We start from the raw sequence: 15,096 nt of genomic DNA, 5'->3' as shown, positions 1-15,096 counted from the left end.
AATACAGTACTAAATACTGTACTAAATACAGCTCCACAGGGTACTAAATACAGCTCCGCGGGGCTGGATTAACAGCTAATTCCTCCATGCCTTTTAGTGTAATATGGTGCTAAGTGAGATCCAGCCTTGGCTGCCCTCCCCATCAACAGTCCCTAACTCACTGCTTTGCCAGCTGGATGAACCAGGCTTCTCTAGAAGTGTCTTGCCCTCTGGCGTTCCCAGCAGCACATGAATGACTACGCCCACCAGAGACTGGGGAGGTAAGCAGGGAAGACCTTTGTCCTCAGCAGAGGATGCCAGGGCTGAGATGAAGGAGACAGCTAAAATCTCTCCTTGAAGCTTCCTTTTGGCTTCATGCACAGGCGGGACTTAAAATCCAGAACTGTGTTCCACTTTCCCCCTCCTTATCCTCTGAAACAACATTCATAGTCACAAGGGGGAATTTCTTCCTGGCTTGCTGGGTTGAGGCTCTTTGAATTGCCTGGGGAATTGGGATAGAGACCCGTGTAAAACAAAGATCAGGAAACCTGCCCTCAGCCTCAGGCTTGTGAAAGGGAGATGGAGCCTCCTGAGGGGCCCGAGGACAGTCCAGGCACACTGGGCACTCTCCACCTGGGACACTGTTTGTTAATGGATGGGGCACCTGAAAACAGAAGAGACATGGGCTTTGTGTAAAAAAACCTGTGAAGACACACATCACAGTGAAGACTGAGAAAAAGGGCTTTCCCAGAAATACGTCTATTGCAGTAGAATTTAAATTCCAAGGGGACAGACCCTTTTCCATTCACTCTTTTATCCTAGCTCCTGGAACTGGGTTTGACACATACTCATCACTTCATAAATGTATTTTTAAAAATTTTTAAAAAATTGAAGTGTAATTGATTTCCAATGCTGTGCCAATCTCTGCTGTGCAGCAAAGTGACTCACTTATACACATAAAGACATTCTTTTTTAATATGCTTTTCCATTATGGTTTATCACAGGATATTGAATATAGTTCCCTGTCCTATACAGTAGGACCTTGTTGTTTATACTTCATAAATATGTTTTGAAGAATGAGTGTAACACAGAAGCAGTTTACAGAGTACCTGCTTTGTATTTTAAATAAATAACAAGACATCATTTCCTCTTTTAAGAAAGATCAGGCCATGAAAGGAAAAGAATGCACTGTCCAACCCGCCAGAACCATTGGTTCTGATTCAGTAGGTCTGGGGCGGGGCCTGGGATCCTGCATTTCTAACAATGGTCCACAGGAAGCTGGTGCTGCTGGGGTATATCACACGCTGAGCAGTAAGAACTTAACAGTCTGGGAAGCAGCTCCATGCAGGAAGCATCAACTCTTCCTATGTCTCAGCACCAAGATGGATAGCTTACATCTCAAGAGATACAGAGAGTGCAAGTGATGGTCCAGTGTGGAGGCCAATTACTCTAGAAGTTAAAAAAAAAATACAGAAAGCAATGTATATTTTGATTCAAATAAAAAGGAAATGACGTTCTTAGGCAGCCTTGCTGTTCAGAAACAAAAGCTTTTCATCATGCTTTGATTAAAGGTAAGGCGCTTTCTTAATCTGGATCCACTGACTGAACAGCTGGACAAATCCCCGTTTGGAAAATTATTGCCAAATGTTGTGGAATCTCCCTGACCACGCCGCTTCTACAGTTTGGTTGGAATTCTGTGCTGGGGACAGATGGATGTTGGGGAAATTACTTTGCTTCACTTAATGTCACACACCCTGGGACTTGTGCGTGATTGTTACCAAAACCACCGGTAACGAACACTTTTCCCAATTATGACTCATTCCCCTTAGCTGACTCTTCACCATGTCTGCTTAGCCGTACCGTCCTGATCACTCCTTTTGTCATCTGACTTGCAGACGGGTGCCTGATCTCCTTTGATATACTGTACATGACATCCTAACAAACTCTTCTCTTTAATCAAAGGAATCAGATGTATGCCACCGTCAGAAGTTGGGTGGGGCGAACACAGAGCAGATGTGTTCCTGCAGGTCAGATGGAATGAGTGGATTTGGAACATACACTTGGCATAATCTTTAAATTAACCCTAGGATCTAATTTTAAAATAAAACCCCACATTTTTTCACAAGGCAGAGACATTGTAGCCAGCAGCTTTTAACAGCAGCAAAAAAGCAGAAGTCCTGAGATAACTTTCCATAAATCCATTTAGAAGGATAGCATTACATGTGAAAATTCTTGGGCCACAGACTCTCACCTTTTAAAATATCTAAAGAAAAAAACACTTTCACATTCAAACACCAGAAGGGATATGTATCTGTGAATTTTAAAGCAGCCTTGCAAATAAAGACAAATATACTACTGACCTATAAATATTAATTTTTAAAAATCATAATGCCAGATGTATGTCCACAGTAAGATGGAAATAACTATTATTTTTTTCTAACAATTCTGCAGGATTGTTTTCTTTCAAAAGGGGAACAGGTACTCAACAAAGGGTCTGTACTGATGGACATGCTCAAGAAGTGCTGGGATGAGATGCAGATGGTGAGCCAGAGGTTGGACTAATTATCTGGCAAGGGCTGTTTTAAACCTGGCATATCAGAGATTCTGTGTCTGAGACAGCCACCCACTTCCTTCCGTCCAGCTCGAGGCTGCTGCATGTGGTCAAGGAAGGGCCATACTGGACGTGGCTGTCTGGGTCCAGTTCCCTCCCGCCCCTTAACCTGCCTGCTCTGGATACCCAGCGCTGCCTGCCAAACCTTTGCATAGCAGACTCCTATCATGCCCTGCACTGGCTCTTCTCCCAGCTCACCTTCTCTGGCAAATGACACCTGCCCCTCCCAGCTCTTCCATGGTGGCCATCAATATCACTTCTGGAAAGGAAGAGAACAATCAAACTGCTCTCCTAGAATTCTCTCCTTTATCCACAAACGGCCTCCTTATTTTCATCATTTTCACTTTTAGGAGACAGGGTGAGAAAATAGATAGACTATCTTCTTTGTTTATGTAGATTTGAATCCTAGCTCTTCCACTTACTCTCTGGTGACCTTGCGACACCTGTCTATACCTAGCTACAAAGCTGGGAAATGCTGTCTCTAACTTGCTGGGCAAGTGTTCATTCAAAACTCAGGAAGTTCTATTACTAAAAGGAAGAAGGAGAGGATGGATATTAGGGGACAATTAGCATTCTCTGCCCTAAACGTGAACCCGAACCCAGTCAGGGATAAAACTAATGTAAAATGTGCTTCTCAAAGATCTTTGTGGCCTTGCCTGAAGAGTAGAAGAACCCAAACTCCAGGGACAGGGCTGGAAGAATGGCTGTTACACTCATAAGGAACAGGGCTGCTCTGGGCCTTCTGAATTCCCTCATACTCCAGTTAAAATTCTTTAGTGTTTGAACTGACTAATGGTGGATTTCTCTAATGAGGGTGGGAAGGAAAAGACACCACTGGAGAAGAAATATTGAGACGATGCCAGACGCATCTGTCATGAAACTTACTTTTTGTTCTGTTTGCTTTGTGGCAGTAGTATACATTTAACCCCACCAGTAACCTGCCACGAGGTGAAGATGGGCCCGCTTGTGTGCAGCAAAGGAGGCAGCTTACCGAGATTGCCCTGTCCCCTGGGCCTGCAGAGCGATGATCTTTTTGCCACAGGAAATTATTCTGAGGGTTCAGCGTGACCCTCAGATAAGCCATAACAGCAGAAGACACTGAATTGTGCCTTAATATTTTGAGGACAGACAATCATAGTAAGAAATATTTCAGGACCTCACAAAGTAAAAGCAACCCCAAATAAATGAACCCTCATAATATTTAACTGATAAGTCTTGCATAATACACATACTGTTTGCTACTCTCTGCCTTAGTTATTTGTATACATGTCTTCATTTCTTTTCTCTCATTAATTTATTTGAACGAATGACAGAGTAACAAATATATGAGTTGAACGATTTTCCAGAGAGAGAAGGACAGAATGCTCAGATGTATGACCTTGTTGTAAGACTGGAACATACAGAACATGTCATGGAGTTTTTTTGTTTGTTTGTTTTATTGGAGTGTAGTTGCTTTACAATGTTGTGTTAGTTTCTGTTGTACAGCAAAGTGAATCAGTTATACGTATACACATGTCCACTCTTGTTTAGATTTCCTTCTCATCCAGGTCACCACAGAGCACTGAGTAGAGTTCCCTGTGCTATACAGTAGGTTCTCATTAGTTACCTATTTTATATGTAGTAGTGTATGTATGCCAATCCTAATCTCCCAATTCGTCCCATCCCCCCTTCCCCCCTTGGTAACCGTAAGTTTGTTCTCTACATCTGTGACTCTATCTCTGCTTTGTAAATAAGTTCATCTGTACCATTTTTTCTAGATTCCACATATAAGTGATACTACACGATATTTGTTTTTCTCTTTCTGACTTACTTCACTCTGTATGACAATTTCTAGGTCCATCCATGTCTCTGCAATCTTCTTTATTCATTCCTCTGTCGATGGACATTTAGGTTGCTTCCTTGTCCTGGCTGTTGTAAATAGTGCTGCAGTGAACATCGGGGTGCATGCATTCTTTCAATTATGGTTCTCTCCAGATATATGCGTAGCAGTGGATTGCTTATAGAAGAAATGGAAAGAGAAACAGCTGGTTCAGAGGGAAGGCCTTTGCTAAATTTACTTAGTATTATAGGGAAATTAGCTGGTAAGCCTATGTTCTTTTTTCTTCTCTAAGCAAAATTGGGAGGACCAATTTCTACCACATGGAATCATTTCCAGATTGCAAAGTTATTCCAAGAAAAGGAAAAAAATAGTTTATTAATATGCAATACACAATATGGATTTCCAAACACTGCTAGACCCACAAAACCTGTCTGAAATTAGGAAGTATGCCAATGACTTAAAAAAGAAAACCCATTCAGAATGGAAGGGAGGAGGCAGAGATAGGACAATAATCTTTCCGTTGCTCTCAGTATAGAAGTCTACTGCCCGCTGCTGCTCCTGTCCTGCAGCAGCGTCATGAGATATTGTCCGGTCAGCATCTCCAAGGGACTAAAATTGCAGACAAATGAATACAAACTCTAAATGCTCAATTATTTTGTTTGTAGACAAGATGACACTTGAAGCTTTGGAATAGAATGGGAGATCCAACCATACTCATGCAAAAGCAATGTACTTTTTTCCAGAAGACCACGGTCAATAGTGGGAAATGCCTGCTGGCAGGAAGCTTTTAAATTACTGAGACCATGATGCTTTTAAATTACCAGACATGATTTGTGCAAACATCTCGTAGAGTCAAAATACGAATAGATAATGGACTCTGTGAAAAGAAGGATCAATGAGGCATGCAATTTACAAACACAGAGAGATGGACAGATGCCTGGGGAGACAGTCGAATGTTGGGATTACACCTCACCCAGGTTTTTATAAAAGCCTTGTATTGAGAGTAAACAGACGGGCTATAAAGTGTAACAGTTATAAAATATTTGAAATCTTTTCTAATATTTCAGTTTAAGACAGTGGTTCTCAACCAGAGGCAATTTTGCCCCTGGGAGGACATCTGGAACCATCCAGAGACATTTTTGTCACTACTGGCGGGAAGTTGGGGTACTTCTGATAGAAACGAGGGATGCTGCTAAACTTGTAATGGACAGAACCTCTTCCACTCTCCATCACAACAAAGAATTATCCAGCCCAACGTGTCAATAGTGTCAAGGTTGAGAAACCCTGTCATAAGAGAAAAACTGCATGAAAGATTTTTACAAGGGGCAATAATCCACGACTCCTTGAAATAGGATATGTACCCTACAGCATGAAGCTGGACCTTCCTAAGGAAGAGGGAGAGGAGCTGCATTCATGCTGTAAAACTAGCCTTCAAGACAAAGCAAGAAGAAAAGACTTGGAAACTCAAGCAGTCCCTGTAGTGAGTTACGTAGTTCATCTTGGTCATACTTTTCGTTGCTAGCTGGCTCTGATAAAATCAATCACTTTTGAGAATCTTGCATATACCGTAAAGTAATCGAGAAAAATTTATTAATAAAACATAAGGAATGTTGTTGTCAGTCCATGTGGGCTGCTACAAATCTCTTGGATCCAGGTTCAAAGGCACATGGGAATGCTACAAGAGCTGGGCTACTGCATTGTCCAGATTCCAAGACAAGTTGCACAGCACCATGATGTTGGAAAGGCTCATTCTTTTTGGTGTTTGGACCAGGAGCCCAGCTTGGACTTGTGACAAGCCCACATTTCCACCAACAAATGCCAGGGGGTCTGCCCAGTATCACCTCTAGCTTTTTATTGTATCTTCTGCAGCACATGAAAGAAACTCATCTATGTTCATAAATCATAAAATAAACTGGGATTGGGAACAGCGCATAATTTTATCTCAATTCAAACATATCTTAGGTTTTTAGATGTCCATGAATAAGCTGATTTACCTGCTTACTGTTTAAAAGTGATTTATCTTCACTTTCCTGCTTAGTCCAGAAGAAGTATATCTACATCTTTCTAAGTCTATCCTCACACCTGATTTGAATTGGGTCTCCCTTGAGATCATGTTATATCAACTCTCCCCTTTTCTGTAACTTCTCTTGGGTTCCTTCTCCTTCCTTTGCTGTCATCCCCCCTGGGATATAAAGGTTCAGCCCCCTCGTCTAAACCAGGGGCATTTCCCAAGGGCCATCCCAGCTCCAGAGATTCCCCAGGGGAAGGACTGAGGCTCTTATCAAGATAGCATTACAATTCTTTTCCTTTCTCTGTCCAATCCTGCTTCCATGCCCTTTCTTCCAGAGGTATTGATTTAAGAGCAGTCCCTGATAAAGGTCCTGCACTATCAATTTTCTCTCAGATTCTTCTTCCCTAGACACCCAGCTGGAGAAGCATGTGTTGGCTCTCAGCCTGATCTCTTGTCTCCATCCAGATTTCAGATTTGGACAGCTTCACCTCATCAGTGATCACATCTTCTATTTTTTTCCATGAGTTTTGAGGTCTGGGAAAGGAATAAAAATACCTTCATTCTTGCTATATTTAAAAAGAATACAGAGTCAAAATAACTAATGCATAAAACTTAATTTTGATCTAGTAATTTCAAACTTTTGAAAAGTTGCAAAAACAGTACAAAGGACTTCTGTATACCCTTTATCTAGATTCACCAATTGTTTGCATATTTTCTCCCACTTACTTCTTTATCAATCTCTCTCTGTACACCTACACACATACACATACCTATATATCATATATAAGTGCATATTATTGTTATTATTTGAACCACCTGAGAGTAAGTAGCAGACATTGGACCCTGTGATAGACTGAATATTTGTGTCCCGCTGCCAGGTTCATACATTGAAACCTAATCCCCAATGTGATGGCATTTGGAGATGGGGCCTTTCAGAGGTGATTAGGTCATGAGGGTAGAGCCCTCCTGAATAAGATTAGTGCCCTTAAATAAAAGAGATCCCAGAGAGTTCCCTTGTTCCTTCTGTCATGTGAGGACACAGTGAGAACACGGCCATCTATGAACCAGGGAGTCCCCACCAGACACCAGATCTGCTGGCACCTTGATCTTGGACTTGCTAGCCTCCGGAACTGTGAGAAATAAATTTCTGTTGTCTATAAGCCACCCAGTCTACAGTTGTCTGTTATAGCAGCCCAAACTGGCTAAGACAGCCCCCCTTATCCCTAAATACTTGAGTGTGTATTCCTAAGAACCAGGACATTCTCTTACATAATCACGGTACAAGGATCTCAACTGGGAAGTTTAACACTGATACAATACTCTCTGTCAACCCATGGTCCATATTCAGTTTTGTCAGTTGTTCCAATTGTGTCCTTTTTAGCTATTCTTTTTTTTTTTTGGATATGCTACATTTTTATTCATTTATCTGTTGATAGATACTTGGGTTATTTCCAGTTTGGGGTGATTACAAATAAAGCTGCTATGAATATTCATGTACAAGTATTGAATGCTTTCATTTCTCTTGGGTAAATACCTAGGAGTGGAATGGCCAGTCATATGGTATAGGTATTTGTTTCATTTTTCAAGAAATGAAAAATTGTTTTCCAAAATAGTTGTACCGTTTTACATTTCCACCAACAGTATATGAGTTCAAGTTCCTCCACATCTTCACAAACACTTGACACAATCAGTCTTTTTAATTTTAGATGTTCCAACAGGCATGTGGTGGTATCTCCTTGTAGTGCTTCGTCCAGAGAAGCACGTGGGTGTCCATGCCCCCTGCCCAGGACCAGGTTGTCTTTCTTTCTTTTCTTTTTTCAACTTTATTTTATTTATTAAATTTTACAGCAAGTTCTTATTAGTCATCCATTTTATACACATCAGTGTATACATGTCAATCCCAATCTCCCAATTCGTCACACACACACACACACACACCCGCCATTTTCCCCCCTTGGTGTCCATACGTTTGTTATCTACATGTGTGTCTCAATTTCTGCCCTGCAAACCGGTTCATCTGTACCATTTTCTAGATTCCACATATATGCGTTAATATACGATATTTGTTTTTCTCTTTCTGACTTACTTCACTCTGTATGACAGTCTCTAGATGCATCCATGTCTCTACAAATGACCCAATTTCGTTCCTTTTTATAGCTATTCTTTTCTGGTTCAGAATCCAATCCAGAATTATTCATTGCATTTAGTCGTCATGAATTGTTAGTCTCTTAAGTCTGGAACGGTTCCTAGAGCTTGTTTTCCTTTCATGATTTCGACATTTTTGAAGACTACAGGTCAGTTATTTGATAGCATGTCCCTTGATTTGGGTTACTTTGGTGTTTCCTCTGATTAGCTTTAAATTTTTAATTTTTGGCAGATGTGCCCCAGGAGTGATGTTGTGTTATTGTTTGTGTATCATATTAAGAGGGACTTGATGTCAGTTTGTCATAATTTTGGTGATGTTAACTTTGATCACTTGGTTAAGAAGGTGTCCACCAAGTTTCTTCTCTGTAAAGTTCTATCATCCCCTTTGTAGTTACGGGAGATACTTTGAGATTATGTAAACACCCTGTTACTCATCAAACTTTCACCCACTAATTCTAGCCTTCACTGATAATTTAAAAACTATTATTCTTCCATTTATTATTTCTTCTATGCATAAGGAAGAGTTGTCAGCATATATTTATTTATGTCAGAATGGATTTGTGGATTCTTTATTTTATTCCGTGGGTTAGAATTCACCCAATTTGATGCTCAAATTGTTTCCTCATGATTATTTAATTGGACTCCCAAACTGTTTAAGGTTCAGCCAGTGGGAGCCTTGTCAGGTAGGCTCCTGTGTCCTTCAGACATGCTCCCACCATTTTTTTTTTAACACATCCATATTTTCTGGTGGGATGAGATGTTTCAGGTTCATACTGTACTATCCCTGCCCCATTCCTGGAATCAACCCTTTCTTCAAGGAGCCATTCTCCTTTTAGAGAAGAATAGTATTTAGAAATCAAATCTGGGCACTGGGTGTGTTCATTGCTACTGGAGTCATTGCTTCGAGCCCCTCCCAGCTTTCAGGGCTAGGAAATATATCAATCTCTAAATAAAAACCTTATATTATAAACCATTCATACTGATTCCTCTATTCCAATCTAACACTCCAAGGTTTATTGTAGTCTTCCTGTTTCCATATTTCTAACGCCCTTCTTCAACAGTGAGAAACTTGGCGTTCATTATCCTCAATGAATTCACTCATTAGCTCCAGCTTCTGAATTACTAACATCCCACTGTGAAAAAGCAAACTGACTAACTAGAATGAAATGTGTGTTTAAAGGTCTTTTTCTTTTTTTTTAGGTAAAATTTACATACAGTAAAATGCATAGATCTTAAGTATATGGTCTGATGAAGTTTGATCAGTGATTATGTAACTATCATTATAATCAAGACATAAACTATTTCCATCAGCCCAGGAAGTTCCTTCATGCCCCCTTTTAGTAAATCCTATCCCCCACGGGTAACTACTGTTCTGAATTCTATGACCACAAATTCATTTTACCTATCCTTGAACTTCATATAAATGGAATATACAGTATGTTCTCTTCTTTGTCTGGCTTCTTTTATGAAACATAATATTTTTGAGATTCATCCGTGAATCTCAAATTCATGTATGTACATTCATTCATTCATACATGTTGTTGCATGTATCAGTTGTTACATTTTTATTGCTAAAAAGTAGTTCATTATGTGAATATTTTACTTTTGTCTATTCATTCTTCTATTGATGGACACTTGGTTGTTTTTGACTATTATGAATAAAGTTGTTATAAACATTCTTATATGTCTCTTTTAGGAAAAATGTTTTCATTTTTCTTAAGTAAATACCTAGCAGGTCATAGGATGGTTGTATATTTAACTTTATAAGGAACTGCCAAACCATTTTCAAAGTAATTGTGTACCAGCAAATTAGTCCATACCAACAGTATATGAGAGTTCCAGTTGTTCCACATTCTTGTCAGTACTTGGTGTTGTAAATTGTTTTAATTATAACCTTTCTAGTGGATGTGAGATGGTATCTCATAATGGTTTTAACTTGCATTTCCCTGATGACAAATGATGCTGAGCATCTTTTCATGGGCTTATTGGTCATTTGTATACCTTCTTTTGTGAAATATCTGTTCAAAGTCTTTTGCCCATGTTTACTTGTACTGTTTGTCTTTTGATGTAGATTTGTAGGAGTCCCTTATATATTCTAAATACAAGTCTTTCTTCAGATATATGTATTGTGATTATTTTCCCCCAGCAGGTCGTTCTCCGTTTAATTTTCTCAATGGTGTCTTTTGATAAGCAGAATATTTTGATTTTGAGGCCATCCAGTTTATCAAAAATTTCTTGTATAAGAAATTTCTTATTTCTTATGTGTCTTTTATAAGGAATATCTGCCTATTCTCCTGGGTTTTTATCCTAGAAAATTTGTAGTCTTAGCTTTTATGTTTAAATCAATAATCCATCTCAAATTAATTTTTGTGTGTGGTGTGCAATAGGAGTCAAGGTTCATTTTTTTCCCACATGTTTATCTAATTGTTTCAGCTCCTACTTATTGAAAGAATTTCTTTTCCTCCATTGAATTGCCTTGGTGCCTTCGTTGCAAATCAATTGTCTTTATATGCGTGGGCCTATTTCAGGACTCCATTCTCTGCCATTAACCTATTTATCTGTTCTACATTAATACCACATTCTTCTGATTACCGTGGCTTTAATAGTACATTTTGAAATCAGGTAGTGTGTGTCCTTAAGCTTCGTTCTGTTTCAAGATTCCTTTGACTGCTCTAGGTCCTTTGCATTGCCACATATAATTTATAATTAACTCATCTATTTCAACAAAAAATATCCTTCGGGAATTTGATTGGAGTTAATCTACAGATTAATTTTGGGGAGAAGTAAACTCTTAATAATAATGTGTCTTCTAATGTTTGAACTTGGTGGACTTTGATTTAGACTTTGGCCCTTTGAATTTCTCCCTCACAAAGTATGTGTGCATATATGTATATGTATATATGTTGGACAGCTCTACTCAATAGAAATTTCTTTACTCTTCCTCCATTGAGCTGAGAATTTTAACGGCTAGCACCTACCTTCCTGGCTCAGAATCAGGGATATTATGTAGATAAACTGATTTTGGAAAGTTAGTGATAAGAATGACTAGGAGAGAGGTATGGATTCCTCTGTACTTGTCAGGAGAACAGGCTGTGGTTTTCCTGTATGATGGTCCAATGTGGCTCATGGCACTGGTGGGAAAGGGGTTAGAAATGGGAGGGGGGAGCATCTCGAGCTAAGATTAAGGAATTCTGCGGGAGAGATAAATTGTATAAATTTGGCTAAAGTGACTGGTATTTGAAGAGCTGAGAGGAAAAAGTAGCCCCCTTAGGCAGATACATCCCATGTAAACATATCTTCCCCAAAGGAACATATGTCCCAATCAAGGCTCGCTGGGTCTTTGGGTCTGAAAGATAAATAGTCTTTCACTTCTCAGGTCTTGTGTGAATATTTCACTATAGCAGAAAACATGACAACTATAACATAATATAAAAATAGCTACTATTTACTGGGCACTCATTCTGTGCCAGGCCCAATACTGCCATTTTACATATGTTTCATTTCTTACAACAACCTTTTGGGATAGATAACATTAGCTATGGTTTATAGATGAAGACGTGAAGGACTGGAATAGTGGAGTACACCAGCACCACATGGTTCGCAAATGGAAGAGATCTTGCTCTAACTCCCACACCTCCTGGTCTCTCTGCATAGCCCTGATCTGTATTCACTTTAAATCTCACAGCCTTAATGCTCCTGAGACCTCAACATCCTGGGGGAAGCCCTGTTGATGTCTAATTTACCTTCTTGGCAACTTCTCTTCTCCATAAATCTAGACCAAGGCCAGGGTGAGCTTCTCTGTCAGATTCTGTCTCCTGTGCCTTAATTAGCCCAATGGAGATGGAACACCGTGGCCATCAGGCCTGGAAATTAGACCTGGGGAAATCCCTGGTGGTGTTTAGGCCATTATTACTCAGCCTGGGCTTGCTTCTGGGCTTTTAAGTGCATTAGAGCACTTTGCATTGACTTGACTGGCTGCTCCGTGCTGGCTGACTTGTCAAATTACCTCTCATTTGTACAGCTCACCTGATGTTGTTGAAGCACTTTCCTGGCATTGGGAGCTGCTGGTCATCCTGAGGGATCTGGGGACTGAGCCTAGTTTTACAGATGGGGAAGCTGAGACCTGGCTGTATTGAGTAAGTGTGTATTTGGTCTCCTTCAAAAGCTTAATGTTTGCAACTGGAGTGATTTTTTTTTTTCATGTGGCTGGTTCTAAAGTTTCAATATGGCAGTTTAATGAACCTCTGAGTGAGGCTTTGTTTGGGGTATCAAAGTGAAGCAGAGAGGGAGCTGATTCATTGTTGCATACAGGTCCTATAGATCACCCACAGGAATATCTTAGATTTGGGGGTTGACAGTTGTTGTCTCAGTTATCTGGATTCATGGGCTGGTGGTCTAAAGTTACACAGCTGTCCGTGTATTCTAATGGGAACTGATTTACCCAGGGCTTCCCAAGGGTGACAGCAGGACCAAGACAGACCTGTGGTCTTGTGATTTCACCTTAGATCCATGCTACCTCTCATAGCATTTACCATGTGCTAGATTTGGAACTAGACAGACACTTGGGATGGGGCTGATTGGATGGAGTCTGAAGGGCATATACAACCAGGCACAAAGCAGAGTCTCCAGAAATGGTTGAGGCAAAATGAAACCCAACAGTCAGCAATTAGGGCCAGAGCCTCAGTTCCCCAAAGCACTAGCAGAGACACACTAAAAAATGGGAGTCAAAGCAGCCCATCCTGTGAGCTGGGTCTCATATTGGAGGTAGAGCCAAGGTTGGTGGGAATGCCTTGTCCTGAGCCAGTCTGCCAGGAGCAGTGACCTTATTTTAAGTCCCTACCCATTGGGGGAGGGGAGCCTGAGGACTTCCTGTCTCAAGTCTGTCATTCTGGGATATGGGAGTCATACTGAGCTTTCGAGTAGGGACGGTAGGAATGGGGAGCTTGGAAGCGTCAAGGTGAGGTGATGAGACAGGGGCTCATGGGCCAAACTTTCCAGACCTACTAAGTTGGGGAAATAGTGCTTCTGACTGCTGTTCCAGTATCAAGAATACCTTTCCATCTAGTCATGTCTATTTACCCCTCTCTGAAGGCACAGATCTCTACTTCAGTAAAGTTCTAAAAATTAAGGTACATAAAAATAATGGTGGGGAGTTATGAAAAGGCTCTTTCTTCAGTACTGGCCCTATGGTTGATCTGGTAGGAAGAGGTGGCTCTGGATGAGGGGAAGCTAAGTAATTTGTATTTTGAATAAGCCAACCAGGAGATTCAGAGGCAGATGGGTGTTTATTAAAATGGAAACATTTTAATAAACACTACCAAATCCCATTGGCACCCAACTCTGGCCAGGGCCATATGCAGAAGGGAGTCTCTGGCATAGCAGCCTCTATCCAGGATCCTCAGACAGACTTGCTGCTGCGGCCCCAGGCCTGTTACCCAAGTTCCTTGCCTAGACATTGGCCCAGTCTTATGGTCCAGATTTTGTACTTTGGGTATCTGCCCATTGTTCCTCAAATTCTTAGCCTTGGTTCCTTTGACCCAACTCCCTGCCTACCCCCCTCCCCCCAACCCCCACCCCCTGCTTCACCATCACCTGTCCTGTTGCTCTCCTGGAACTTGACCACCTCTTGTCTTTTTTTTTAATTAAATTTTTTTTTTATTTTCAATTATTTTGGCCATGCCACGTGGCATGCGGGATCTTCTCTGACCAGGGATTGAACCCATGCCCCTTGCATTGGGAGCATGGAGTCTTAAGCACTGGACCACCAGGAAAGTCCAACCACCTGTCGTCATCTTGATCCATTCCCAGTCCTCTTCCCACGACTCCATCCTAGCGGGTGACTAGACAGCATGAGGTTTGGCTGCTACTTGTTACAAGTAAACCTTTGAAGTTGAGAAACTTCTAAAAGCCAGTGACCCAGGGAAGATAGGGCTTTTGTACCCAATTTTCAATTGATGGTGGAACCTAGAAGCTGGAATTCTGTGAGGTTTCTTTGACTTTCTCTTTTGGGGTACACAGTGAGATTATGGTACCTTAAGAGATAAATAGTTTCAGAGAACCCGTCAATTCTGTTTACTGATCTAAGACCCCCTAGACTAGGTATCATCTAAATGAGAAGTCCACATATTTAGGTGGACTCTACATCTCACACGAAGAGTTCTTAGAACTCAAAGGGCAGAGGCTGCCCCAGCAAAAGTTTTAAGTCCATGAAACTTGTTTCTTTCCCCTCACTTCCCTCTCAGAACTATTGTTTGAACTTTTCCACAATATCTAGGACTCTCTGCTCAATTCGTCTACAAAGAAAAAGAAAGGAAGCAACCAAGAAATTAATAGCATAACAATTAATTCAACATGTAACTGCTACCAGGAACATGTATGTTTTAAAAGAGGGTCCAGGGTCCTTCTGGATTTTCAGAGGCCACTGGTTTGAGTCTACCTCATCTGTCATGCAAGTGGCTCTCCTCAGGGCAATACTTTGGAAGGTCAGGGAGTGGGAAGCTTCAGGTTCAGCTTCAGCTTTAAATTAGCAAG

The 15,096-nt window shown here is 40.8% G+C and overlaps 1 protein-coding gene across 8 annotated transcripts in view; it reads left to right on the top strand.

Annotated features, from left to right (window-relative positions):
* The window catches only part of SH3GL3 (SH3 domain containing GRB2 like 3, endophilin A3), a 288,846-nt gene that overhangs the window by 97,433 nt on the left and 176,317 nt on the right, over nt 1–15,096 (top strand). For 2 of the 8 annotated variants that reach the window (XM_033402961.2, XM_033402957.2), the window contains exon 2: nt 12,587–12,701. The exons of 4 other annotated variants lie outside the window; for them this stretch is intronic. The gene's annotated coding sequence lies outside the window, so the exon portion shown is untranslated. Of the gene's footprint in view, nt 1–159; nt 261–12,586; nt 12,702–15,096 lie in introns of those variants that run through there. 2 more of the 8 variants (XM_033402958.2, XM_033402959.2) reach the window with 2 other exon arrangements.

The sequence above is a fragment of the Orcinus orca genome, chromosome 2, assembly GCF_937001465.1.
Source record: "Orcinus orca chromosome 2, mOrcOrc1.1, whole genome shotgun sequence".
NCBI lineage: Eukaryota > Metazoa > Chordata > Mammalia > Artiodactyla > Delphinidae > Orcinus > Orcinus orca.
Note: the sequence above shows the minus strand (reverse complement) of the source record. Positions and strands in the feature narration are given on the sequence as shown.